Below are 25413 nucleotides of genomic sequence, written 5' to 3' on the forward strand. Positions count from 1 at the left end.
ATATAACGTGTAATAAATATTGTTTGTATTTTTGGCGCCAAGTGTACTTAGTCGGCCTAGCCTATAAGGCAATGTAACCATGTATAAATACAAGATATAGTGATGCCTTGTTACAATACACAAGCAATAATCTCTTCTTTAGTGAATACCTTTGCAATATCAACGAACTTGTTTTGGACATCAGCTAACACACATTAGAGACCAACAATCACACCTTGGAGGCCTGTGATCTTCATCTAAGTCTCAGCTAACATCATCCTTGCTCATAGTATCAAGTTTTGAGTGTATTTCATCTGCCAAATCTGCCCTATTGGTGATTGAAGGATATTTCAAGTTCAAATCAGAAGTTACAAGTCAGATAAGTCAGTCTTGCCTTTGCCCTAGGAGGGTGAATTGTATTTGATCCACTGCTAATATTAATAAATAAGATCTTAACATTGTTGTTGGGTTTTTCCTCCAAGAGGGAGGTTTTCCCAGCGTATATGTGTGTCATGTGTTGATTTTGTGGTTGTTTATCTTGCATCTTTATTTTTTGTTCCTTAATGCTTATCTGATTACTAAAAACTAACAAAAATTTGATAGATCTATAAGTTCAATCAAGAAAGGAAATATATGGCAAGAGCAAGTGTTTGAATAAAATGTAGTCCATATATGGACATATCTTTCCCAAACTTGGAGAAATAGAGCATTCTAACAAAAAGAGGTAAAAGAAATTGTTGGTCATTATTATGGTGAATCAAAAAATAAAAACCATTGCTTTTCTTTTTGAAGAATTGAGGAGATAGCCTAGAGTGTAAAAAATATGCTTTTAGTTTTAGATAATAAAATCATAACTATTAAAATATTATAAAACATAATTACACAAGTATCAACTTTTTTTTAAAAGAAATCAATATATTTGAAGTATACATAATTACACAAGAATTTATATATTTTTTTTAACAAATTAAAATGAGGTAGTTTTATGATGCCAATATTGATTTTAGACATTTACAGATTTATTAGGATGAGATTTGCATTGATAAGAAGGTGTGCATGAGGGGAGAGAGTGTTAAGGCATCAGTATGGATGTCGCAAATAAGGGGAATTAATTGGATGTGAATTGGTGAAATTGTAGATGAATGATTGGTGTTCAAGTATCGATAGGGTATGGATGCTCATGATATAATAAAGGATAAAGAAAGCCCATGGCATTAAAATTAAGATCAACAATCACCACTTGATCTTCAATACTTGATTCTTTGTAATGTACGAGAGAGGAAACAATTTAGGAGGTGTACAAGGCTTTTATGTGTCCAAGCATGGTGGAGAGAAGAAAAGGTACTAGTTTTTAAGTATCACTTAGAGGAACAATAGGGCTGTATCGATGTTCATGATAGAATAAAGGATAAAGAAAGCCCATGGCATTAGGCCAACAACCACCATTTGATCTTCAATACTTGATTACTTGATTCTTTATCTTCAATACTTGATTCTTTATCCCACCACTTGATCTTCACCATTTGATCTTCAATACTTGATTCTTTATCTTCAATACTTGATTTTGTATCCCACCACTTGATCTTCGCCATTTGATTCATTACAAAACAAGTCCAACAACCACCACTTGAACTTCAATACTTGATTCTTTGTAATGTATGGAAGAGGAAGCAATTGAGAGCTGTACAAAGAAGTCATGGTTTTTATGTGTCCAATTTTTTGTTTCTACAGGGAATTTCTGAGAGGAAGCAATTGAGAAGGTGAGAGGAAGCAAATGAGGAGGTGTACAAAGAAGTCATTGCTTTTATGTGTCCAATTTCTGGTTTTTACAGGGAATTTCTCTAGATCTTTCCTAGCATGGTGGAGAGAAGAAAAGGTACTAGTTTTTAAGTATCACTTAGAGGAGCAATAGGGTTATCAGAACTGATGCAAATATCAGTTGTATATGAGTGAGTTGGCTTCTTAGAGGAGCAATAGGGCTATCAGAACTGATGCAAATAGGGCTATCAGAACTGATGCAAATATCAGTTGTATATGAGTGAGCTGGCTTCTCAACCTCTGTTAAGTTTTATTTAAGGGGCATTTCTTAGTTATTCCCTTGAAAATTATAGCCACCAATGATTCATATTTCCCATACTGTTATAGATAGAACAATACAAGCCTCCCAACTAATCCTACCAAAGCGATAAAAGATAACTGAAGGTCTTTTTACCTACAATAGATTGGAAAAAGAGAAATGATGGAAATGAGCTTGGAAAGAGCACTCAAGAACACTTTCATACCCATTCCTATATTTTCCAAAGGCTATGCTGACTTAGCATGGTGTCTCAAGGAGGCCACTACAATATTGAGGACCCCTAGCTTGATCATCCCTCTATTTTATTATGAGAATCCAACTAATGTTTAGAAGATGTGCTCGAACAAGCTAAGACCTTCTAATATAACTAAAGACTCAAATTTGGTGGACGAGCCAATGGAATAAATAGATTAGAAAGAATTTATTGTACATGGTATGGTCGAACTGGGTATTTCCCGGCACGTTTTCATTTCTAGATTTGCAAATTGGGTGAGAAAAAAAAGAATAGGTTTTTGTGATTTCTTGACATATTTCTGCATTATGTTCGTACAGACGATATATATGTTCCCTCTCTACAACCTCCTGAACTGTAAAAAGGGAAACGATCAAACAGACCTTAAATTAATCCTATGTAGGCTGTACTAGAGGGAACTTTTGAATCTACTCTTACGACCCAATTAATTGCCGCCAAAGAGATTTACCTTTGAGATCACATGTTTCAGGTCCTCCACTGATTCCAACAAATTACCAACAAGATTATCATATCATAAACTCATTACATCCACAATGATAATAAAACACTGAAAGACAAAGAATACCTTAAGAGTTTGATATGTGTGGGGGCCGCGCGAACGCGAGCCCCCTCTGTCACAAATTATGACGTGCACTCTCCACGATGGGAGATGCTAGACAGAGCCCCCTTCTCTATGTGCAATGAAGGTGCTCTCTCTAGGCCATCGGCCTTCTTGATCACCGATTGACCCCGCCCAGGTAAGTATGCTTTGCACGTGCCCTTCTCCCTCTTCTTGTACTCCTCCTCCTCCCTTCTTTTCTTCCTCCCTCGCATGTGGGATCATTAATAGTCTCGCTTTTCGCTCCTAATTCATGTAATACTTACATTATTGTCTGCATGTATTGAATAGTCCTGTCCATTCTGCAATTCATGGATCTCTTTAGCAGAATATGGAAGGAATTGTGAAGATTACAAACTCGAAGTGCAAAACTGGATGAGCGTAACTCTGCTACATTAAAACAAATTAAAATAGTTGTAGAATGCGGAGACAAAATTCAAATTTGTGTTAAGCATTTTCACCGGAACTTACCAATCATAGCGTCCCCGGAGAGATTCAAACTCTCATGGGGAACCACCTCTGGGTGCTTCTCAGACTTCTAACAATATAAAGAAGGTGAATATCATTTTAAGGATATATTGAAGAGTATGATATGTGTTTAAAATCTCTTGAAGATAATAGCATGTAGTGGCTTCTTTCATAAGGATTATTGGAAGATGTTACATTTATTCTATTTTGCATCATAAATAAATAAAATATTAGGGCTTTGGGCTATCAAAATCTCTTGTGTGGTGTGAGATTTATCGTCTACATTTTATATTTTATAATATTATATGTATGGATCTTATCACTTACTCTACAATAATTGAATAAAAAAACTCTCTACATTGAATGAGTGGACCTCCCACCACTAGTTTAAACTCTTTGTTAGTAGATCTCATACAAAATAATGGAATTAGAAGCATAATTAGTAAGGTAACTGATCAAGCATTTATATAAAAATGCATAGGGTTTAGTAATGTTAGATTTTGTAGCATAATTCTATCATTTAATTATAACTATTTTAGTGTTAATCTTGTTTGCATATATCTTTTGGATTTTAGTAAGTAGCAGTCCCTTATGGTTTTGATAAACCAATCGATTCAATGTACTCAAATTGGGTTCTTAGTCCCATAAACTTAGGTAAATTCCTACCTTGGGAATAGTGAATCCTAAACATTGTCTCAACGCTTAGACACACTCAAAACAAGGTGCTAATCAAAATATATTCTTTTAGTTGTCCAATAGGATTCCATAAATAACCTATCCACAAAGACTTGATATTTGCATAGTCTATTTGAATGGATTAGAATGCTTTTGCTAGAAAATTGAATAGAGTTTTTGGCATCTTCTAATTCAACCTATCCATGGTTCTATTTGTAACCACAATTCATTTTTTTTTTTTAAATTAATTCCCAACACATCCCTTCACAAAGATGCCATACTACATGGTGAGGATGCAAATCCTAACCATAGGAAGCTATCATCATTCAACACTATTTAAATTCCTTACCATACATTGATCTATTTACTAATGTTTAGAAACACATTAATTTTTATCCATAATACCAATTTTAGTTGAAATAAAATGTCATGTACAATAAAGTGCGAGATGTATATCAATTTATAATAATCATGATATACATAATTTTAAACATGCTAAATAAGAGGTTTCTCAAGAATCTCATACATACCATGTGTTTACAACCTAATAAGTGTAAAACTCCTAAAGCTATGTCTCCCTTCCCTAAATAAACTTTCCCTTACCTTAATCATTCATTTGAGCCCTCTTAGTGGAGCATTACTACTGTGCCAAACAAAATATTATCTCTTCAAATTTTAAATGACTTCTTACAATATAAAGCTAAGGGGACTAAAGACTTTAGTTCTCTTTCAAGGTTAAAGATTAGATAGTATGGCCATTGTACCCCACGGTATCATCACACTTCTCTATCTTTTGAATCTAGTCCAAAATCAAAATCCTCACTATTTTAACCAAAACAAATAACCATTTAATAAATGTTTCAACATTTTCAAAGACTCACTCACCTTTCTAACAAGGTCAAGTTGATGACATTTAAGTGATATATATAGTGGTTTAGAGTCTTATATAGCTTTTTTTTAAAGGTTTTTATATCATTCACAAGTTTGTTTTGCTATTCAATATAAGAGTACGAACTTATGTTGAGACCTCTTTGGTAGAGAGCCAAGGTGTACGAGATGTATAGACCATGTATGTTGAAATAAAGAATGTTTCTTATCTTTTGAATGGAGTCCAAAACAAAAATTGATAAAAGTTTCAATATTTCCATTCTTGCACTCTCCAGTCATTTAAATGCTAAGAATAGTGGTTTAGAGCCTAACTCCATAGCTCTTTTTGGAAAGATTTACATCATTCGGAGTTCATTTTGCTATTCAATATGAAAGTATGAACCTATGTTGATACCTCTTCAGCTGAAAGTTCAGAATTTATCTTTCTCAACATAATTGTTAACATGAAATTTAAATTTTAATGAATGACATAATCAGAGACTCTTACTTTGCAATTTACAAACTTTAGAGAAAAAAATTAGCAACGAATCAAATAGATGTTTAAGTGACGAATCAAAATAGATGTTTACTCAAAGATTCAAATAATATAAGTGACGAATCAAAATAGATGTTTACTCTCTATAACCCTCTATTTATCCCCACTGGACTAGAATAAAGGGAATGATCAAACAGACGTTATGTTTGCTCAAGGGTTCAAACAATGGTCAAACGGATGTTATATTTATCCCCTTTGGACTGGAAAAAAGGAAACGATCAAGCAGACCTTATATTTACTCAAGGGTTCGTACGTTATACCAATGACAAATCAAAATAGATATTCACTCTTATAACCCCTCTGGACTGAAATAAGGGGAATGATCAAACAGACCTTATACATAAACAGAAATGAAGGGAATGATCAAAGGTACCTTATACGTAACCCTGCAACCTGTTATATAAATTGCAACCAAAGAGAATTGCCATTGTCATAACAGAATTCAGTTCCTTCCCTGATTCGAACAATTTCCGAACAAAAGATCACCCACTAGACTTACAATATCAAATATAATATTCCAAGCTATGACGAACTCTTAAACAGAACGAGTACCTTTAGATTAGATTAGATTTGATTTGTGTGGGGGCCGCGCGAACGCGAGCCCCCTCTGTCACAAATTATGACGTGCACTCTCCCTCTTAAACAGAACGAGTACCTTTAGATTAGATTAGATTAGATTTGTGTGGGGGCCGCGCGAACGCGAGCCCCCTCTGTCACAAATTATGACGTGCACTCTTCACAATGGGAGATGCTAGACAGGGCCCCCTTCTCTATGTGCAATGAAGGTGCTCTCTCTAGGCCATCGGCCTTCTTGATCACCGATTGACCCCGCCCAGGTAAGTATGTTCTATATGTGCCCTTCTCCCTCTTCTTGTACTCCTCCTCCTCCCTTATTTTCTTCCTCCCTCGCATGTGGGATCATTAATAGCCTCGCTTTCCGCTCCTAATTCATGTAATACTTACATTATTGTCTACATGTATTGAATAGTCCCGTCCATTGTATGCCCTTCTGCAATTCATGGATCTCTTTAGCAGAATATGGAAGGAATTATGAAGATTACAAACTCCAAGTGCAAAATTGGATGAGCGTAACTCTGCTGCATTAAAACAAATTAAAATAGTTGTAGACTGCGGAGACAAAATTCAAACATGTCACCAGAACTTTTAAATTCTACCTAATGTCGCCTGAGAGATTCGAACTCTCGTGGGGAAAGTCTGCGAATATGTTTACTACTCTTGTATTTGTATGATCTTTTCCCCTTTCATAATTTGGAAATGGCTAACCATATGTTGTACAGACTCATGTTCTCAAAATGTTCACAACTGCCCTATCAATATTGTTCAAAGATTAGAAGGCAATTTTTCCTCTCATGAATATTGTCACGGTGATTTTTCACATTATTTTTGGATTTATTTTTATTTAAATTATTGTGTAAATGCCTTATCAATATTGTTGAAAGATTAGAAGGCAATTTTTCCTCTCATGAATATTGTCAAGACGATTTTTTATATTATTTTTAGATTTATTTTGATTTAAATTATTTTGTGCAAGAGTCTTATTAATGTTGTTTAAAGATTAGAAGGCAATTTTTTTTATAAATATTGTAATGGTGAAAATTATATCACTTTTATCACATTTGTTTTGGAAATTTTTACTTTTAAATTCTACCTAATGTCGCCTGAGAGATTCGAACTCTCGTGGGGAAAGTCTGCGAATATGTTTACTACTCTTGTATTTGTATGATCTTTTCCCCTTTCATAATTTGGAAATGGCTAACCATATGTTGTACAGACTCATGTTCTCAAAATGTTCACAACTGCCCTATCAATATTGTTCAAAGATTAGAAGGCAATTTTTCCTCTCATGAATATTGTCACGGTGATTTTTCACATTATTTTTGGATTTATTTTTATTTAAATTATTGTGTAAATGCCTTATCAATATTGTTGAAAGATTAGAAGGCAATTTTTCCTCTCATGAATATTGTCAAGACGATTTTTTATATTATTTTTAGATTTATTTTGATTTAAATTATTTTGTGCAAGAGTCTTATTAATGTTGTTTAAAGATTAGAAGGCAATTTTTTTTATAAATATTGTAATGGTGAAAATTATATCACTTTTATCACATTTGTTTTGGAAATTTTTTTATTATTATTAAATATCATGAAGCAAGCTACAAAATGATTTATCAATGTCCCAGCATTGAAACACAAGAAACTACTATTCGAGAGTTTCATACATAATTACATCAAGTCATAGAAATAACAACATTACATCAAGTCATCATAATATCAAGAGACAAAATTACAGCATATATATAGATTCCCAAGCACAGTCTAAAACTGGAAAGTATCTTCGTGCACCCTGTTGTTAGGCAAAATATCAGTCCAAGCCACCCGACCTAACTTGGCCCTTCCTTCCAAACCAGCTCCTTGTTGTCTAGCAGCTGCCCCAGGTAAGGATGAACAAAGACCTCTACCACATGAACAACCACCTCTTGTTGTTACAAATCTCTGCCCCTCGCCTCATTGAGTTCCCTTGTGAAGTTATGCAACACATTCTCGAACAAACTTCTATCTCCTTCCTACCTAACCCAAGAGAAGCCATGAGACACATCCCATTTAAAAATCCTGACTTGGTCATCCTGCATCAAGTCTTCAAATTTTCTTTGTCAGCCTTACTACTATGGTAACCTGCATGGAAACATTGTGCAAAATGAGTCTCCTCAGAGACTCGATAAAAGCCCTACTCTTACTATAAAAAATGCTATCATTCCTAAGCTTCCATATATTCCAAAGTATAATAGATGAAAAGGCAGACCAAAAGAAATTATAGTCTTTCTTCAACATGGGAATATGACCACAAATAACATTTACCACATCAACATTGGAATTAATAACAAGGCCAAACATAAACCAAATCTCCTTAGCAAAGAGGCAATCAAAGAATAAATGGCTAAGGGTCTCTGGAAGTCTGTAGAAGGTGCACAAATTAAAATCCCCATCAAGCTTTCTGAGAGGCAATTTGTCAAGAAGGAGGCGCCAAATTAAAAACTTAATCTTGGGTTCAACAGGCCTGCACCAAAGATGGTCACATACACACTGCCATCTAGACAAGCTCAGGTCAAGATTTCGGGTCCAGATAAAGTGCTCAAAGATGTCACTGTTGTCAAACAAAGCGCAGTAGATAGATTTGACATTAACAATACGGAGGGAAGAGCCATCAGTCCAAGCAAGGGAGGATAAACACAGGGGTCTAGCATCATATAGGGAGGGGAGAGAGAGGGAGTCATGGGTAGACTTCAAAAAAAAATAGGTTTTGAAGTGAGTATTGGGCACACCAAATTTGTCCATAATAATCTGCCTTTGGATCAATCTCCCATATTCAACAATATCTTCAAATGTTCAAATGCTTTGTCTGCCCAAGATTTGGTTGAACACCCTTGCAATAGGGCCATAAACTTATCCTTATATTTCAGATTCCACCATATAGATCTATTACCAAATATATTTTTACTATCATTGATATTTTCCTTATAATCTATGAGAGACCTTATATTGTCCCATGCCTTCCAAATGGATTTAAAAATTGTTGACCTTGTGGGATACACTGCAAATTTGCCTGACATCAAATCACACATTGGGAGCCCTTTCCAGGAGTGGCTCTGCTTGGGGACAGACTGAGATATATTATGTCTAACCAAAATCTTCCACGGTTCTTCCCCTTAGAAGGCATGCAGTATCCATTTTGCAACTAACGCAGTCCCCTACAACCTCGGGTCTTTTAAACCAAGACCACCATTGGATTTACTCATAGTACACCACTTTCATCTTACTGCATGTCTTTTGTAGCCTCATTTGCCATCAAACCACAAGAAATCTCTAATTACCTTCTGAAGAAAAGAGAATTGATGAGCATTAAACAACCGAGCTGAGGAGTAATAAATATTATATGAGAGAATTTTCCAGCACACCTAAAATCTACCTACCAAAGAAAGATATTGCCTATTCCAACTCTTCAGCTTTTTGTCAATCTTAGTCATAACCCAATCCCACATCTCCTTGAGATTCAGGTTTAGGGCAAAAGGTATACCTAAGTATCTAATTTGGTGTTGAGGTCCACCCCACATCAAAGGGAATCTGTTGAAACACACAGGCGGGTGCTTGTCCCACCTTAACATAATGGATTTGGGGAGACAAACCCTACTACCAGAAGTTGAACAAAAGATATCCAATTTAGTCATAAGAGCCTCAAGCTTGCCTTCTTCCAGACACAACAAGATGGCAGTTTCATCCGTAAATTGAATATTCAAAATATCCTCTCCATTGGGAAGCTTGAGTCCTTTTACTGGGGGGAAAGAGAGCAGTCTCTCATAAGGTAGTATAATGCATCAACAACAATGGCAAATAGGGCAGGAGCTAAAGGACAACCCTGCCTAATGGATCTGGATAGAGGGAAACTCTGAGACCTGACTCCATTAACTTCAACACAAGTAGTAGCATCTTTCATGAGAGTCTCCACCATTTTATAAAATAAAGGAGGAAATCTGAAGCTTTTTAGCATCATGATGATAAATTTCCACTCATTTCTATCATATTCCAAGTTCTCAAAGTCAATAAGCAACATAGAGGCATTTTGTTTATAAACCTGGGCCCAGTGCACCGCTTCCCAACAGGTGAGTAGGTTCTCCAAGATGTACCTTTCTTTGACAAAACTTGTTTGGGTATTACTAATCACTTTGGGAAGGATGTCCTCTAATCTTATAGCTAAAATTTTAGGTAGAATTTTGTCAGAAACATTAAGTAATGTAATCAACCTCCAATTCTTAATGCATTTGTCCCCATCTTTGGGGATGAGCTTAATGATCCCTCTATTAATATCTTTTCCCAAAGATCTTTTCTCACAAGCGTCCCTATAAACTAAGAGTAGGTCATTGTTAATCCAATCACTATTTTTCTTATAGAATTCTATAGGTAGCCCATTTGGACTAGGGGCCTTATCATCCTTGAGTGCCAAAATAGCATTCTGAATTTCTTCTAAAGTAATTTATTTCCCTGACTTGGAAGCATCCTCATTGTTGATCTTGCAAGGAATAATACCCCTAATTTTCCATCTAGCTACTTTCTTATCACAATCACTGTCCTCTGAGGTAAACAAAGTCAGATAAAAGTTTCTAAAAGCCATTAAAATCCCCTCTCGGTTTGCAATATCAACCCCATTCTCACAAATGTTGTAATATGTTCCTTAGCCTGCTTCTTTCTAAGAAGATGAAAAAAGAACTTGGAACCCTTATCCCCTTGGTCAAGCCAGGTGATCCTAGCCTTGACCCTAGCCCCCTAGATCTTCACACTTTGAACATTCCTGAGCTCATCCTTAGTCTCTCTCAGTATATCAGCAACTTCCTCATTGTTAGGTTGATATTGAAGCACTTCTTCAGCAACAATAAGCTTATTATGAAGCTCATCCTCCTTTCTTCTGGAGTCCTTAGCTTTATTCTTCCCTACAATCTGAAACAAAGACTTCTAGCTTTGCACATTCTAGACCCACCTATCCACCTCACTTTTCCAATCAGGGTACCAACAGTTAAACTATCAAATAATGAAGGAGGCGGAAATGACATCCTCATCTTCCAACAAATTGGTATTGAGAGAAAAAGAGACATTAGGACACCGAGAGGGGGGAGGGGCAGAAAGAAGGAAGAAGGAAGCAAGGATAGGATTATGGTCATAAAGGGTACAAGGTATGCCCTTCAAACACCACCTCTCGCCCTCCTTACAAATGAACCAATCTTTATTAAAGTAGAATTGATCCAACCTACTATATATAATTTTCCTTCCTTGTTGGAAGTTACACCAAGTGTACCAAATACCATTGTGTTCAACTCTTTTACCAGCTAAGGGGTCTAGGGGTCTAAGCTTGTTCATCATTTTATGCCAGAAGAATTCTCACTGGGCTTCCAATCAAATGCTAAACCTCATGACTTATCATGGGGATTCTCAATCATATTAAAATCCCCTCCTATAATCCAAGGCACTTCCTCCAACTGAGCAACCCATTTCCAAAGCTCTATCCTCTTCCTATGATCGTTTGGGGCATATATTGAAGTCACCCCAAACTCTTGCTCTTGAAAACTCAAAATGATCCAAACAACCCTATTGCAAGGGGAGCAACCCCGTCTCTTAACAATGCTCTCCCACTTATTAAAAACTAGAATTGCCACTCCACCCCTCCCTTTAGAGTGATTGGTGACAAATTTCTTTGACTCCCTCCATATGCATTTCAAGTTAACATCAAGGGCAAATTAGACCGACTTGATTTCTTGAAGCATCAAAACATCAACATTCCTATGCATCTTCAAGAATCTTTTAACTACATACTTCTTGTCTGGAGATTCCAGACCCCTTATATTACATGAGATACAGTTAAGCTCCATGGCCAACCATTAAGAAGAGGTGTCCATTGGGGCCCTAAATGATTTAAAACATTTGGGCAACTTCTTAGTAACTATTTTCTTGTTAGAGGATCCAGAGGGTCTCCCCTCTTTCTTTTAAATTCAAACATCTAGTCAGCCCCAAGGGGGGGAATTAAAGATTTGTTACTAGACTTGGGGGGTCTCTTTCTTTAATTGTGCTCCTTGGCAGCACCAAACTTGGCCATTAGATCATCTAAATCATCCTTAGTGGGATCACCTTTATAGGGGACAATAGCCCATTCACCTTATGTCTTAGGGCTATTGTCAAGAGAATCAGGGAGCATCACCTCCATACTACTCAAACCATCAAAAGACTCCCTGCTAGGGGTGAGAGTTGGGTCAAGGCTATACTTGTTTACCCCAAGGACATCATTAGCAGGCGGGTTGAACAGGGGGGGAAGGGGGGGTGCTCGAGGGTTCAGCATTCAAAAGGACATCAATAAATGGAGTATTAGGATCATATACTTTCTTAATTACAAAGAATTGTTCATCTTCAGTGATATCCAACAATTTTTTATTAGAGCAAGTGATCTTGGAGGGACCCCCGGGCTTCAACCCCTTCTTCGATTTCACTCCAATCTCAGCCTTGCAAGTAGCCAAGTTGGTCATGGCTCCAATCACATCCTTGTTAGAGGAGCCTTTATGAGCATCCTCTTTGGGTTGATTGGAGTTATTATAAATCAAATTCTCAATCCTCTTCTTGACTACATTAATATCTCTTATCTTCATCAGAGCCAATTGTTGTGCATTCAAGGTCTTGTGCGGGGGCTGAGCCCCATCATTATGGGGGACACATGGGCTAGCACGATCATCATTGGAAATAAGAGGAGCATGCAACAAAACCGAAGCGGGAGAGGGAAGAAGCCCAAAAGTGGGAGAAAGAGCGAGGAAAGCATCACAAGAACTAATAGCTTGGGGGGGTAAAACAAAGGATGTAGGATAATGAAAACCAACAAGGGGGCATATGAAGTAGGCATCAACTTGCGCATGGATTTTCCTTTCAAGAGTGGATAATTTTTCCTCAAATGGCCTTCCATACAAGAGAGAAAGAAGGCATTAATGTCGTCGAGAAACTTCAGGGGGCATGGAATCATCTCACCTTCTAAATCAAACTCAATTTATTTAGGAAAATCCCTATAGGGATTAATGAATAACAAAACTCTAGCATTGAGATACAGAAGCAGAGTGGGAGACTCATCAACTTTCAACACTTCGCCCAAGTTTTCGAGAGCCTTAGGTAAAAATTGCCAGAGATACAGCGAGACATTGTGTATGGATAGCCATCTTGGCCAAGATAAAGCCAATACCTCATTACAATTAGCTTAAGTGGACCACCCAATAGCCCTAAAACAACCATGTCCAATATTCCAAAATTGTTTCTTAACAATTTCCTTCTGGTGACTAGGGTTTTTAAAGAAAATAACAAACAAGCCTTTTTGTATCATTCTACAAAATGAGAAGGCGAAACCAAATTTTTTAACCCAAATAGATTGTAACCAAGAATTCAAAAAGTTGCGGGAGGGAAGTTTGTTCAAATCCAAAGCAGCAAGAAAGATAGCACAATCCCTAAGCCTAATATTTTCATCCATTATAGCCTTAGACATATGAGAGTTCGGTTTAATAGTGAGTTTAGCAGAGCTGGGGCACTTACCTCTTCAACCACCATCTATGTCACTGGGAACCACGAGGTGCATGATGAAGGCAGCGCGTCCCTTGGAAGCAAGGGATTATCCACAAGCGCGCCCCTTGGAAGCAAGGGATTATCCAAAAGCGCGTCCTTGAAGGTTTTACCTCTCAACTCTGATGGCAAGTTTGAAACATAATGAGATGAAAGGTCATCTCCTGAGGAGTTATGGGCCATACAAGGGCCAATTCAATGGGCACGAGTGCAATAAATGTAAAGCAATAATGTAATTGTTTGAAGGACAGAAAGGCAAGGCCAAAAGGCCAGCCTGTCGCTCGAAACGAACAAACCCTCGCTCGAGTGGGAATGTCCTTTCGGCAAACCCTCGCTCGAGCGGGAATGTCCTTTCGGCCAAGTTGCAGACCTCTCATTATTCTAAACATCAAAATATTTCGATTTAGTTTATTTTATGTGTAATAATTAATATATAGATAGTATATTTTGTTGGTATGTGAAATCTTTAATTGGGTTGGTATCGGTTTCCTGAACAAATGCATCTTTTGGGAGAAATGGCTAGCTCAACTCCCTATAAATTTATGTGTAAAAATAATAAAATTATCTAAACTTTCATTAATATCAACTTCTCACATTCTAAAATCTATATTTGATTAACAAATTATTCATTCCATATTTTAGATCAAACTCATATATTTTTTAATGATCATTGTAGTTTTGCATCATATATTTTTTATTCAATTTTTGTAATATTCTCATACTATCTCCTCCCAACTAGTCATTATCCACTAACTTGAGTATAAAATAATTTGACTTGCATTTGAAAGTGTTCTATAAATGGACAAGCCTTAATTTATCGTAATTATTCAGGATCTAGAGAGCTCACTAATAAAATCGTCTAGTAAAAGATCATAATCTTTCATTAGCATATAACATCATTTAATATCTACAATAACACATAAGTAGTCATATTGCACACACATTCTTTGTCATATATAACTTGTCTAGTTAAAGTAGACTATGAATATAAATCATTTATTTGATCACTTGATTCCAACTTGTGAACTTCTAGTTATGTATATGTCATGAGGTTAAAGGTGAAACTATTCTCGAGATATATCTCACAAATAAATGGGATTTAAATTTCCTCATTCATTATTTATCAATCTTGAACACACATTCCATAATACTCTATAAATTAAAAATAATTGCATATGCAACAACGTATAGATGTTAAATACATAAACTTAATGACTTTATGACAAGGAAAGTGCCAAAATATAAAGTGTATTATATTATTGTATATGGTGAAAATGGATACAATAATAACGATATTGAAAGGCTAAATGAATTCAACCACCAAACCCTAGCCTAACAACAACAAAGATCCACCATAACATATGAAGATTACCTAAGACAATGCAAATCAAACAAAATCACAAAGATTATACCATCACATGTCCAATAGGGGTTTGATCTCCATTCTTCCTATCTCCATTGATCTTGCTTGATATATTCGCTCTCAGATTTTATGTGCACAAGAGCTCAACAAAGACCGGAATGTGATTGCAAGTAGGATCGTAGTGTAGTCAAGTCCTTAAGATTATTCATTAGGGTTTGATAATGAAGGAAGCATCTCCTTATATAGAAGACACTATAAGAAATGGAGGGATAAGATTGAGAGGTGTAAAAGGAGGTCGGCTATGATTAGAGGGTAGTTAAAAGAAATAATAAAATAATGAAAGGGGTAGGTAGTGTAGGAATTAAGAGATAAATGACATGTGTCATGGGTAGAAAAAGCTAATGAATTAATTAAATAAATAAATATTTATTTAATTAATAGAGGAAGTGGGATCAATTAAATAAATAAGATATTTATTTAATTTAGGAAAAAGATAATTTAAATAAATAAATGTATTTATTTAAATGAGAAATAAGGCTAGAAGAGGATAAATGAATGAATTAAATAAATAGAGATTCATTTAATTAATAGAAGAATTAGGCTAAAGTAATTAAATAAATAAAAATATTTATTTAATTAAACATGACAATTTTAGGTGTCTACATTTTGGCCCTCTTTGAGACAATGCGGCTTGTCGCGTTGTTTCAAAGAAGATAAGATGAACTGATACAGAGTTGCCCCAAGATGGGTAATATTTGCCCCCTCGAGAGATTGGATGAAAATGGCTGAAAAGATTGCAGACAATCTCTCGATAAGAAAGACGAGATAGAAAGGACTGATCGGATAAAGTGACAGAGTCACGGAATAAAGAAGACCAACTCAGGAAACGAGGGCTAGGGCTAGGGTAGGCTATAAGATAGACCACGGGGGAAAATACATCCTCATTGTCATCCACACATTCACGAGAGCAGAGTGCAGAGCGAGAAAAGAGCAGTAGCAGTCAGCAGCGATGGCTTTCGTTCACAGATTCGATCGCGTTCGCCGATTCCAGAGGCCAGCAGAGGCAGGAGAGCCGGTAAGTACCACCAAACCTCCTCGTACGTTGATGCATTTATTGTTGTCATTAATGCATAGTAGATAGGGCAATAAATGCGCTTAGAATAGGGTACAAAAAATGTCAAAAAATGCTGAGGCACGTCTGCGTTGGTGCTAGGCATGTCCATGCTCACGAGGCGCGTCTGCGTCGGAAAACACGTCTGCGTCGAATGCGGCCGCGTCTATGCAGTGTAGGGGCGTCTGTGCCAAGAAGGCGCGTCTGTGCAGAGCATAGGCACGTCTGTGTCTTTCAGGCGCATCTGTGTTTTTCAGACGCGTTTGTGCAATCTTTAAGCACGTGTGTGTCAGGAAAGCGCGTTTGTGTCCAAAAAATGTGAATTTGCGTCTTCTAGGTCAAATCGGCAGTTATGTGACGAACATACACTGTCTATTGGATAAGCTACTGAGAGGATACACTCAAGCAGGTCCTCTAGGGAAGACTAGGATAGATCAAGGCACTTTGTGATGAACAGTGAGTACCAAGATAGAGTACTTTGTGATGAACAAGGAGTACTAAAATATAAGCAACACTTTTGTGATAAACAGTGAGTGCAAATGTGAGGAGCACTTTGTGATAAACAGGGAGTGCAAAACACGTAGTACTTTGTGATGAACAGGGAGTACTACTAGGATAGAAGCAACACTTTGTGATGAACAATGAGTGTCACTATGATAGAATGCCATATGCATTTAGATAAAAAGTAGCATTTTGTGATAAGTAGTGAATGCCACTATGACTGACATGAGTGATTTGCTTAACTATAGGAGTATTTGCCGATGCTAGAGTCACGGGAGAGATTCCCGTCGACACAGAGATTGCGACCTGAGCTGACACTTGAGGACCGAGCGGCGATTGAGGCTATGGGATTGAGACATGTTCTGTATGTGCCTAAGTTTTGGGCGAACATGGGACTGCTGACTGCACTGGCGGAGAGGTGGCACTCCGAGACATGTACGTTTCATTTGCCGATGGGTGAGATGACAGTCACCCTTGAGGATGTATACAGGATTCTGCGGATACTGATCGACGGGGGGCTGATTCTATACGATCGAGATGGAGACAGGGAGGCCCTGAGACGAGTGTTTCAGGATCCAGGACTAGAGATGAGGGCTGGACATGTGGCCTGGGACACTATGATTGCTACAGGATTGGCGCTGCCAATAGTGATAGGCGGAGCAATCAGTGGGTTCTTGTGTCCTGATAGAGCGACACGAGGGTTGGCTATGGGCTAGGGAGGAGCATTGGAGACACTGGTGACACAACACACCAGATATGCTTGGGGACCGTGTGTGCTGGCACACCTGTATTATGAGCTGCATTAGTTTGTATATCACAGATCAGTGGGATTGGGCTGCAGGGTGACATTGTTGCAGGTGTGGGCTTATGAGCATCTGCCAGTTACGAGACCGATCCATTTCAGGGGCAGAGGGCACAGGCGTAGTTTTGTACATTTGTATGATATGATCACGTCATAGCCACGAATTGGCAGGTTAGAGCATTGGCGATGAGTGATAGATGATATTGATGTGGTCATATGGAAGCCATATCTTGGATGCGAGGAGTGGGAGGATGATGCAGTAGAGCTTCCCTACACCTTCCGGAGCAGGTACCTGATTGGGCAGACGCCCTATGTGCTAGAGAGGCAGCTAGTGGACAGGGTTGGTAGGAAGTTTGGCAGGATCCAGAGGATGCCATGGGGCTCGGGGATGTATGCGCGGACAGTCAGGGATCAGGCACAGTTTGGACCCTTGCTATCATATGATCAGGCTGTGACGCAGTTAGTAGAGATGATGCCCCTACCCTGGGACATGTGGTTGGAGATCGAGGATGCCGACATGGATGCCGAGTATACAGCTTACTGGGCCGAGCATCCATTCCCACGCCTGACGGATCCAAGAGAGTTATTTGAGGGAGATGGTGGTGGGGATGATGATGATGATGGAGCCAATGGGGGCAGAGGCCGACGGAGGAGGAGGGGGGCAGTTGGAGAGAGGAGGGAGGGTGGAGAGGAGAGGCAAGCTTGGGTGGTTAGAGGTCGCGGTGGATTGCCACTATAGGTGCCAGCAGCACAGGGTCCCAGACAGGTGCAGGTACAAGGACAGGGACAGGCACCAGTACAGGTACAGGCACAAGGGCAGGCACCCATACAGGGAGAGCCACAGGGGGCCGAGGCAGAGGAGGATGGGCTGATTGAGCTAAGGGAGATCTGCAAGGGACAGGCAGATGAGATCCAGGACCTGGAGAGGGAGCGAGATAGGCTTAGGACGCAGCTCAGGAGGCGGCTCAGGGATACTGAGCGAGAGCAATACCAGGCCATTCAGCGCTACACAGAGGCTGAGACAGCACTGAGGGCTGGGAGACAGGCAGCGGAGGATACAGGGGTCGGATACGCTTACGTCCTGTGGGTAAGGGAGGAGATTGCCTACTGGCGGGACCTCTATTATGGTGTCATGTCAGCGGATCAGCGGGCGAGGAGCTTCCATAGACCATCGCGGACAACGATAGCTACGGGAGGGAGCCGGAGGAGACAGGCATCTAGTGGTGGGGTTATGGGTCCTCCACCACCACCAGATAGGAGGGATGATCCTGGGGCGGGTCCTTCGGGGGCTCAGATTCCGTCGAGGCCAGGCGGCTCCGAGGGAGGGAGTTCATCATAGCCTTAGAGGGCTCCCTATGTATTAGTATTGTACCATTTTTTGTATGATGATGTAGACACCTTCGGGTGATTGTAGCCATATGGTTTTTGACATCATTGTATCATGAAACTTTATATGTATATACGAGATGATTCATCTTTGCGGCAACTATATGCATGCGTACTTATGTGATGTGATATTCTTATGTGATGCTTATGTCATGGATGCAAATATGTATATAATGAAATGCAATGTTTTTGTTCTTTTTATGTTTTTAAATGTGTATGCATGATGCAAATGTGAATGTATGTAATGCAGATAAATATGATAATGCAAATGATTATTTGTATGATGAGAATATAAAATATGCTAATCATGTGTTGTGTGCAGGATGTGATGCAATTGTAATATCTATATGTATGTATGAAATGCTTATATGTGATAATGCAGGTGAAACCACATGAAATGCTAATGTTTTTGGTGTGCCATTATACTCAGTCATGTGATAGCAGGCTACGCGGACTCGAGAAGGACGATGGAAGGCAATCAAGAAAGGGGGATGAAAGACAGAAGATATGAAAGTGAAAGAGCTTCTTGTGCGTTATCATCATTGAGCTTTATTATGGCAAGTAGGTTATGACAATCGAGGCATATGTTCGACCCACAAAGTCATTGTACCTGTTTGCATGGAGATAAGACAGTCACAAATAAGGAATGCCCCAGTTCATACTAGACTCACAGTGTCCTCATATCCTTGGACAAGTCATAGCATCACTAAGAGACAATCCATAGACAACAAATAAAGATAGGTGACGATACCCCATCCTCGCCTTTCTAGTCAAAGACATCCTGGAGATAGAATCTCTAGTCAGAGACATCCTGGAAAAGCTAAAAGACATGTCACCCAAAAGATAAAATCAAAAGAAAACCAAGACTCAACACCAACATCCACTGTAGTCCTCAAATTTAGTGTCTCTTGTCACTTGTATAAGTCTTATTTGATTGTGGTCACAATGTTTACTTTCACAGAAAGGATAGATAGCACTGAACCATATGTTGTCTGAGTCTGTTGAAAGATTTGATTTGTTGAAGCCCATTGTTGCTGCTATGTCTCATCTGAAACTGACTGAATCCATGAAACTGATACTTTATTGCAGAGAAGATGAAACTTTATTGCGGATCTGTGATGCAAATGTTGCTTTATTGCGGATTGTGCGTGGATAGACTGAAGGAAGCTGGAAGAAACTATACTCCTCGAGACATGTGATGTGCTCAATTCCACACCCATCACTAGACGTAGAATTTGCCTTAGCCACAGATAGGATCTGATTTATTATGAATGGAAAGGGAATGAAAAGGAAGGTTTATTATGAATGGCTAACCAATCTTGGGTAGATCAATAACAAGCCATGATGGGAATGGGTAAGTTTATTATGAACGAATAGGTTGTGAGTGTGTGCAAAGTGAAAGGATGAAATGGAATCCTGAAGGAGGGAGGAGCAATGTGTCTACGCATGGCGCTGGTGACCCAGTTTTCACCATGGTACTTGCCCAGGGCACCACCGAAGTGGTTTTCACCATTGGACGAAATTATTTCTCTTTACTTTTTTTGATTTTTTCAATGTTTTTTGTGTCACAAGGCGCCTGTTTGCCAGGTTTTCACCAAGTGACGAATTTTTTTGTTTTTTTTAAATTTTTTTTGTATTTTTTAATTTTTTTAAATTTTTTTGTATTTTTGAATTAGGATATTCCGAAGAGCTATGTGTAGAACTTGCGAAGGTGCATGTTGTTGATAGGATCCTCTAAAGGTTCACCTTCTGTAGTTGAGAGCTGATATGCCCCAGAGCCATATGCTGCTGTACTGATGTAAGGACCCAGCCAATTTGGTTCGAACTTGCCCTTCTTCTCTCTGTCTTGCTGATTCTTGGGGTTTTCTCTGAGAACCAAGTCACCTACCTCGAACGTGCGAGGCTTGACTTTGTGATTGTAGTTGCGACTCATTCATTGTTGGTAAGCTTTGAGATGATTAAAAGTAGTTTGTCTTCGATCATCCAGTAGTTCAAGCTCTTGTAAGTGAGAGACCCTATAGTCTTCATCACTAATGATGTTTTGCAAAGAGACCCGTAAAGAGGGTAACTCGACCTCAATAGGCAAGATGGCTTCAGTGCCATAGACAATTGAATAGGGTGCAGCTCCTGTAGGTGTGCGGACACTTGTGCGGTAGGCCCAAAGTGCAGGATTAAGTTGGATATGCCAATTACGGCCAGCATCGTCGACTGTCTTTTTAAGGATTTTAAGGATTGTTTTATTAGACGCCTCAGCTTGGCCATTACCTTGGGGGTAATATGGTGTGGAGAAACGATGGGAAATATGGAAGCGGTCACAGAGCTCATGAACATCCTGATTTTTGAAAGAACGCCCGTTATCAGTGATAATGGAAATAGGAATACCGTATCGGCATATGATATAGTTGAGAATGAACGTAGCAATCTCTTTTCCAGTGACTCATGTAAGAGGCACGACTTCAATCCATTTTGTGAAGTACTCTATGGCAGTGATAATGAATTTATGACCATTGGAAGAAGGAGGGTGAATTTTGCCTATGAGATCGAGTCCCCACTGACAAAAGGGCCAAGGAGACGCAAATGGTTGTAGTTCTTGTGCTGGCGCATGTATGAGGTCTCCGTGAATTTGACATTGTTTACATTTCTTGACAAACTGATATGAGTCCTTTTCCATATTGGGCCAGTAATATCCAGTCCTGATGAGTTTCTTGGCCAAGGTAGGACCACTAGCATGTGGACCACATATCCCTTCATGTACTTCATGTAACGCAATCTGAGCTTCGTCGCTTTCTAAACATCTAAGGAGAGTGCCATCTAGACCTCACCGGTATAGGATATTAGCTAAAATGACATATCGAGAGGATTGGCGAATGAAAGTGCGACGTTGGTTATTTGATAAATTAGGAGGAAGGGTATTATCGCGAAGGTATGTGAAAATGGAACCATATAACTGGGACTCAGGACCGACAACACATATCGTCTCAGTAGGAATGATCTCATATGAAGGAACCAAAAGGTTATCCACCAAGAACTCATAGCAGGTCTCATTTGGAGGTAGATCGATCAGTGAAGCAATTGTAGCCATGGCATCTGCGACGCGATTCTACTCTCTTGGTATCTGCTCAAAATCTATCTTTGTGAAGTGTTGTTTCAGGTCATCCACCATTTGTTTGTAAGGCATTAATTTTTCATCTTTTGTTTGGTAACCATCAGTTGCTTGATGGATGACAAGTTGAGAGTCCCCAAAAACACGAAGTTCTTGGATCCTCCACTAAACTGCAATCCATAATCCAGTTGTTAATGCCTCATATTCCGCTATATTGTTAGTGCAAGGAAATGATAAGCGGTATGATTTTGGTATAGAGTCTCCTTGAGGAGTTATAAAGAGGATGCCAGCTCCTGCCCCATGCTGTGTGTATGAGCCGTCGAAGTACAGTTGCCATGGCTTCGCATGTGACATTGTTAAAATAGATTCATTTGGAAATTCAGAACTTAGAGGAACATCATCTATCATGGGAGCATCTGCTAATTGATCTGCAATGGCTTGTCCTTTTATTGCTTTCCTATCCACATACTCGATGTCGAATTCACTCAAGATCATTACCCACTTGGCTAGTCGCCCAGTAAGTGTCGCTTTATTGAGAAGGTATTTCAATGGATCTATCCTTGCAACCAACTTAGTCTTATGAGTGAGCATGTAATGTCGTAATTTCTGTGAAGCAAAGACCACGGCGAGACATGAACGCTCGATTGGTGTGTAGTTCAGCTCATATCCCACCAATGTGTGACTGATATAGTATACTGCTTTTTCTTTGCCCTCAGCAATTTGTTGTGCTAAGAGTGCCCCTAGTGTTGTTGGAGTAGCTGATATGTATAGTAACAGAGGCTGATCTAGAACTGGTGGCATCAAAACTGGCGGATTCAGAAGATAATCTTTGAGCGTCTGGAAAGCCTGTTGACAGTTATCATCCCATTTGAATTTGATGTTTTTATGTAGCAAGTGCTGAAAAGGATTACACTTATCTGCAAGTTGCGCTATGAATCTTCATATGGACTGGAGTCTGCCCTGTAAGGATCGAAGTTGACTGATATTTCTTGGTGGTGGCATTTCCAAGATGGCCTTGACTTTTGCTGGATTAGCTTCGATTCCTCTTTTGGATACAATGAATCCTAGGAGTTTCCCGGAGGTTACTCCAAAGACACATTTCTTGGGGTTTAATCTTACTTTGTATTTTTCCAACCGATCAAAGACGACTGAAAGTATGTCCAAATGTGTATTTATGTCTATTGATTTGCCCAAGAGGTCGTCAACATAATCTTCCACGGTTACGTGCATGAGATCATGAAAGATAGTAGTCATGGCTCTTTGATATGTAGCACCTGGATTTTTTAGCCCGAAGGGCATGACATTCCAGCAGAAAGTTCCCCAAGGACAAGTGAATGATGTTTTGTGTTGATCTTTGGGCGCGATCCTTATTTGATTATAACCAGAAAATCCATCCATCAATGATAACATTTCATGACCTTCTGTGAGATCAACAATCAAGTCAATATTGGGTAATGGGAAGTCATCCTTTGGACAAGCTTTGTTGATGTCTCTGAAATCTGTACATATTCTGATGTTGCGATCAGGTTTACTGACAGGCACCAAGTTGGAGATCCATTCGGGATAATCAATTGGGCGTATGAATCCGACATCCAATAATTTTTCAAGTTCTGCTTTAACTAGTAATGCCACTTGTGGATGCATCTTTCTTAATTTCTGTTTCACCGGTTTAACTGTCAAATGATGCATTACCAAATCCCGATCTAATCCAGGCATATCAGCGTATGACCATGCAAAGTTGATTTGTCGTTCTTTGAAGAAACTTATGAATTTTTGACCTTTCGGACTCTGTCAACGATTGAGCCAAGAATAGGTTGTGTGGAACCTCTTCAGTACCAATGTTTGTTTTTATAGTCTCTTCTACCAACATGGATGACTTTTCCTCGTATGATGCTAGGAGAATGTCGAGCCTTCCATCTTCAGGTGCCTCAGAGAGGTTTTCGCCCTCAGATACGTCCTTTCTTTTTACTTTTTTGGGGTCAAACAGTGCCACAGTGTGGTTTTCGCCATAAGACCGTTGGTTTGTTCTTATTTTCACATTTTTGCGATTGGAAGGTTCGACACCCTCACCAAAATATACCATGTTGTTGAGTTCTATAATGTATCCTGCTTTATGGTCCCCAGGGGGGAGATCATCTCGTATGCCAAGATAGTCAATAACAACTTCATCATTTTGGAATGTGTCAAACTGTGCAGGTCCTTCATGATCCCAGTCAATGAGTTGGTGGTGAACAAGGGGAAGGCCTTTAATGTCTTCGAAGTTAGCAGGGCTAAGAGTGAAGATGCAGTTATATTCGGGTATGTCAAGGTAATTGTCGAAGTCATCGATGGCACTCTCCTCATCAGTCTCGATCATGATCGAATCCAAATTATCATCACTAGTAGCGCATTCTGGGACAGGTGTTCTCATCCTATGTGATTTCAACCTAGAACCTTGAAATAAGGACTGTGTGGACTTTTCGTGGGTTGTTTCCTGACCAACTTTGAACTTTTTATAAAATTCCTCTTCTTCTGTGGGTTCATTTGGCTCTCTGAATGTCTCAGTGAGCTCGTAGTCACTGGAGGATTTATCTGAACCCCATTCCCATTCGTTGGAGTCCGTGGAATAGCGATCCTCTTGTTGTATTTTGGCAACTTTGATTTGTAAGGCTCCTTCTGTCCCTTTAGTGTGGACCTTGGAAGTCAGGAAACCAAGTCCCTTCGTGCGTTCCTTTTTGAAAGTCAATTCAGGTTGTAAAGGTTCAATAATGCCTTCCTTTCGTAACCCAAGAGGGCTTTTTCCATCATACCTGAATTTTTGTAGAATCTTGAAGCCTTTGCCATATTTCTCACATGGTAGACTAATGTGATCTTGTATGTCATCTTCAATGTCTTTGTAGATCATTTTGTATAAGCCTTCCTCTTCCAGTTCACCCCATCTTTGAAAGGTGGTAGGGTCCCATTTGAGTACCACGATGGATACTTGCTTGTTCGGATGTGGTCTTCCATATTCTTTTGGGGAACTCATGACTTGTCGTAAGTACATGGTCTGATTTAAAGTGTATTCTCCCATGCCTTTGTTCTGAAATTTACCTTTAAGCTCACCTTGCTTTGATGTCGAGGGTTTCAATGACTCAGGATCAATGTATGCCGAAGAAGGAACAGCTTCACGATTATTGGGAATGATGGTCTCAGTTTGTGGTCTCAGGTAATTGCAATATATGAACGGATTAGGATCACCGTTAACTGTCACCTCAACTCCATTGTTAGGAAACTTAATGCATTGGTGATATGTCGATGGGACTGCCCTCATTTCATGAATCCAAGGACGTCCTAGCAATATGTTATAAGTGAGATCCAGATCTAGGACTTGACAAACCACATCCTTTGTAACTGGCCCAACTCTGAGAGGCAAGGTGACTGTGCCCTTGGATGAACGTTCTTCATCATCATAGGCCTTGATGGTGATTTGATTTGAAGAATTCACAACTTGATCAGAATATCCCAATTGTTTAATTGTGCTCAATGTACAAATGTTTAGA

The 25413-nt window shown here is 39.0% G+C and overlaps 1 long non-coding RNA gene and 2 other non-coding genes across 4 annotated transcripts in view; all 3 read right to left on the reverse strand.

The window, feature by feature from the left end:
* The window catches only part of LOC131063547 (uncharacterized), a 35262-nt gene extending 29324 nt beyond the window's left edge, over nt 1-5938 (reverse strand). For both annotated transcript variants that reach the window (XR_009111087.2, XR_009111088.2), the window contains exon 1: nt 5847-5938. This is a non-coding gene — a long non-coding RNA (uncharacterized LOC131063547). The remainder of the gene's footprint in view (nt 1-5846) is intronic.
* LOC131063653 (U1 spliceosomal RNA) lies at nt 2893-3054 on the reverse strand. The gene has a single exon (XR_009111114.1). It is a non-coding gene; the product is annotated as a U1 spliceosomal RNA (small nuclear RNA).
* Nucleotides 5939-6155: 217 nt separating the features above from the next.
* LOC131063650 (U1 spliceosomal RNA) lies at nt 6156-6317 on the reverse strand. Its single transcript, XR_009111111.2, has one exon. It is a non-coding gene; the product is annotated as a U1 spliceosomal RNA (small nuclear RNA).
* Nucleotides 6318-25413: the final 19096 nt, after the last annotated feature.

Source organism: Cryptomeria japonica, chromosome 4 (genome assembly GCF_030272615.1).
Source record: "Cryptomeria japonica chromosome 4, Sugi_1.0, whole genome shotgun sequence".
NCBI lineage: Eukaryota > Viridiplantae > Streptophyta > Pinopsida > Cupressales > Cupressaceae > Cryptomeria > Cryptomeria japonica.